Source organism: Nasonia vitripennis (assembly GCF_009193385.2).
Source record: "Nasonia vitripennis strain AsymCx chromosome 3 unlocalized genomic scaffold, Nvit_psr_1.1 chr3_random0004, whole genome shotgun sequence".
NCBI lineage: Eukaryota > Metazoa > Arthropoda > Insecta > Hymenoptera > Pteromalidae > Nasonia > Nasonia vitripennis.
In genome coordinates this window covers 1,919,879-1,924,506 of record NW_022279623.1, presented here as the reverse complement: position 1 = coordinate 1,924,506, position 4,628 = coordinate 1,919,879, and the positions used below count along the sequence as shown (strand labels likewise).

The following is a 4,628-nucleotide window of genomic DNA, read 5'->3' as shown; positions in this document are numbered from 1 at the left end:
GAGATTTCCACCCTTTTTTATTTCGTACAAAAGGCGAACTAATTTTCTGCGTGTAACCATCGCTCGAATCACCCTCAACTTTCGACTCATAATAAATTCATGGATCGCAATTATTCATCAGGCGATATCATTTTCAGATACTCGTTTCTCTTTTAATCGAATTTCCGATTTACTTTTTGCACTGGTGTAGCAGTTTGCACTCGTACGAGCAGCAGTAGAGTTCAATATATAGACTGGTTAAAAGAGTCAAGAGCGCAAAAAGCCAGGAGAATCGCCAGCTATACCTCTAATACGAGCTTCTCCCGCTGTTCCGAATTAAAGTTTAATTGATTCAGCAGTAACCGAGCCTGCGCCCTTCTTTCCTTTCTTCTTCCGCTTCCATTTTTTCTCCGCTCTTCCGTTAGTAGGATGCGCCCATTATGCGCTTTTTCATCCACCCTCCGTGCAGCCGCTTATTCTCTCTCTTTTCTTCTTGTTCTTCCCTCTCCCTCTCTGCCTACCTCTTAATCGATGAGATGAGCTGCTGGCGAAAAAATTCGAGGACGTAGTGGGTAATTTAGCGATGCTCCTCATCTTTACACGGGGTATTTTAAAAATCGATGGTTGCTCTTCGAGCTGTAGTCGACGATCGACTTTTATAATTGGAATGGCAAATAGCGTAATCGTTCAGTGATCAATCGCAGCGACTGTTTGGACTTGATGCACTTAATTTAATTTAATAATTCTGTATGGAAATTGTATGATGTCAAATATTTCGTTACAGCGTTCGGAGAGGATTTTTGATTTATTGAAACGAACATTGTTACTCTTAGTGTGGATCTGCATACTCTACATGAATTGTTATCTACTTATTTTAGTTATAGTATAATTGATAAAAATCCTTACGAAGCTGGATGGCAGTTCAAACAACTGCAAAGTAAGAAAGTTTTTTTACAGTGTGTTTTTAGTTTTTAAATTCCAGTCTTTATAATTAAGCTATTAGAAAACTTGATAATAGTAAATTGCTTAATATGTACCTGAAAGAGAATAAATTTACCTATTTTAATTTCAAGCCATTCCATGGAGCAGATCCGAAGAAAAATATCAAAAATTTTCTATGGCGCACGATAACTCGAGTAAAAAAGCATGTGAAATAATTTTTTCTTTATACCTCGGTCGAAAGTACGTACGTCCCGCATCTATTTCAATGCAGAAAGTCCGAAATTTGTGCACTGATGGGGGATACGCGCGCCCTCTATAAAAATTTTTGCGCTGAGCCACGAGTGCGCTTGTGTGGAATGGTAGGATTGTCTGATGGTGTAGTTGCAAAACGTGCTCGTCGAACTCCTGCAGTCGAAACTTCTCGACCACGTTTCCACGCCGACGGAGAGGATATTCTTCACGGTACAGAGTCTACAGAGTCAGCTGAAAAATGACTGAATCGTGCTCATCTGATGAATCTGGAGATGAAGAGGAAGTTTTTCGTGATTTCGACGCAGAAGCGCATTTTTCATTTCATATATTTTTCATATATTTTCGATGTCTCCCCCCCCCCCCCCGACCAGCAGCACTCGCTTCGCTCGTGCTGGAAATGTCGGGGGCAGACATCGTAGGTTAGTTTCTTGACTGGCTGATAGAAGCGCTAAAGCGAGGAGCAAAAATAAACGTGGCCGCGGAATCGAATGTGCTGAGGTTCTTATTAATAATTATAAACGTACTTTCGACCGGCTATAAAGAAAAATAGTATACGCTACATGGGCAGGAAGGCTAGAAGCCATGAACTGCGCAGTGCAGGAATCCTAGCCTTCCTGCCCTTGTAGCGTAATATACTATATCAAAGGACAAAAACTTTCTAGAATTATGTATAAAGTAAAAACTATTTTGATATTAAAGCAATACATGATGTCGAAGGAAGCTACGTGCCAAAGAATTGGCAGTGGTTTTTTTTCAACAGAATAAGAACAAAGTTGTAGCTGAAACGTGGCACTTGACTTATTTAAAATTTTTCAAAAATTCACACCTATATAATAACTCCTCATAGGTTTTCCCCATACACCTCTCAGTCATCATAATCATCGACTGCGGCCCGGCCGACCAAAATCCAGCATGGAAAAAAAAGGAAACAGCATCGGCCTGCGCATTATACAGAAAAAGACAGAGAACCTCGCTGATTTTCCAGTCGAAGGCTCCGCCTATGATGCTGGTTGCCGCGAATCGCGCGGGAGCGTCAACGGCGCATCATCGGGAGGCCGAGCACGAACGAAGAAAGGCAAGAGCGAATCCTCCCCTCGGCTCTCCCCGAAAGGGGTGGAGAGTATATGGTAGGCCTTGCGGATGAACCCTTCGCGGAGGGTAAAATAGCTGCGGATAGAAAGAGAGTGAGAGAGAGACAGACCGACAGAGTGAGCGGTGGTCTTTTATATTTCGACATAATTGGACGCGCAGCCCCCGGCGGTGGCGGCCGCGCCGACGAAACAAAAGGCCATGGCTTGGGGTCGTACATACACATATATATATATATATATATATATATATATATATATATATATGCGCTATGCGAAATCGGCTATATATATGAATGCGCGCACATTACAGCGTCGACCGAGATTATGTATATATATATGTGCGCGCACGAAATAAAGTGAGAAAGGAGGGCGAGAGCATCGGTTAACTCGATTCCTCCCGGCGGTTACCGGTAACGAATATTTTTCGACCCTCCTACCTTATGTGCAGGATCATCAGGGTCTCGGCTATTCCTTGGGGTATTCTACGTAACGCAGTGCGGCTGGGCTCGTCCATTTTTTATTCGATTTTCTCCTCGTTTCGCGCATACGCCGAGAGAGAATTATTTTCGCTCGAATTTGCGAATATTCCACATTGATTTTCGCTGATGGAGTGCCGAGTACGGCTGAACGAAAAATAATTGCGTACGTAAATTTTCGAGACCATATTTCGACGCGAATCAGTCAGTTTAATTAGGCTAAAATCTCCAAGATTTCGTCGGTGGATGGGATAAACATTATTCATGCTTCGCATGCGACTCGAATATTCAGCCTCCTCTATATTTAACGCCACCTCTCTTTCAGTTCTTTTTCCCTGCATCCCTCTGTCTCCATCTCGCGCAGATTCTGGAGCACACCCTAAAAAGGGACTGCCATAGGTCGCTCTCGGGGCTTCGATGCGCCGTTCGAGCACCGGTTTCTGATTGGATTTTCAAGCTAACAAGAAAATTATATTCGAGATTGGGTAGGTAATCGTGTGGGACATCACAGGTTGCGAATGAGATTTTACACACTTTAAACCCCGCTCTCTCTCTCTCTCTCTCTCTCTCTCTCGATGTGTGATGGGTATAAATACAATGTGCGCGTTTCGAAAATTTTTCATATAAATTTTGAACGAAAAATAAATCCATCACTCGAGCGAGTTTGACGTTGCAGCACTGAAAAATTGAAAAAGAGTTTTTAAAACGAATCAAATTCAAGTTTTTCATCGCAAACGGTAAATATTTATCTCTCGGCGAGTACAGCAGCGCGGAATCTTTTAATCGTGCCCTAAGTAGCGAACAGAGCAGTATAAGAACTTTGACCCGATGCCAAAATGCTTCGCCAAACTTCTGAATGTTCTTTCCCAGGAGTTGCGGAAGCCGCCTCAGTCTTCGCAAAGCGACGACTCGCTCGAAAATCTCCCGGGAAACGCTTGGGACTTTTATTTTGAGTTTATAAGGACGGTTATACGTCGTATCGCGTCATAATACACACGCGCACACGCGCAGAAAGACACGCGACCTGCAGGCCGTTAGCGCTTCCGCCGAGTGTGTATCGTTAACGAATAACTAAATTCCGTCCTTTCTCGTTTTATATCTGTACTTTTTTGCCAGACAGAGAGAAAGAGAGATAGGCTCTGTGGGTTAACTGCAGAGCCGGCTAGGTCACAGGCCATTAAGCTCGCTCTCTCGCCACAATATGCGTTGCGCCTTCTCCTGTCCGCGGGTAACCGCTATTAAGGAGCCAATGAGCCGCAGACTCGCAGGATTCGCTGCATTTTCCGGGCTTCCGGAGATGTGAGCGTGGGATTCTTGAGAATGGTTTTATTATGCCGCCGCGGCGGATGGCGCGTGTCGCGTTTTATGGCTGTGAATAAGCGCTGCGCGTACAAGCGTATCGCCGAAAGAGAGAATCGCTTTCCTTGTTTATCCTTGTTTATATCGTTGGCGCGTCGCTGTGTATTGTCGATGAATTTCCGATCAGTTTTAAGCGGGTCGATTTTATATGTGCTAATCGAAAAAATTCATTTTGAACCTTGAATACGCGCTACATGATTTGGTGCCGCGCGAGCCATCTATACGGTATCCACTCCGGTAAATTATTTATATAACGAAATCACTGACAGTCCAGCGAGCGACGTCCGCTTGTACGCGCGCGTCCCTTGAGCAATTACAAAACTCATCCGACGGCACATCCGACTGTACAGCAGCAGTAGCAGTAGTCAGAAGTCGACGTAACGACATTTGATAAAAAAGCAAATAATGCTAGTTCGCGCAAAAATGTCTCTTTGATCTGTCCCGCGGGCGGCACATACGCTGGCACAAAATGATTCTCTCTTTTTCTTTCTCTCGGCCAACGTCATCGAATTCCGTGCGGTCCCAGCTC

At 44.1% G+C, this 4,628-nt stretch overlaps 1 long non-coding RNA gene across 1 annotated transcript; it reads left to right on the top strand.

The window, feature by feature from the left end:
- Positions 1 to 1,580: 1,580 nt before the first annotated feature.
- LOC103317115 lies at positions 1,581 to 2,088 on the top strand. Its single transcript, XR_004226991.1, has 2 exons — positions 1,581 to 1,671; positions 2,021 to 2,088. It is a non-coding gene; the product is annotated as an uncharacterized LOC103317115 (long non-coding RNA).
- The last annotated feature ends 2,540 nt before the right edge of the window (positions 2,089 to 4,628 follow it).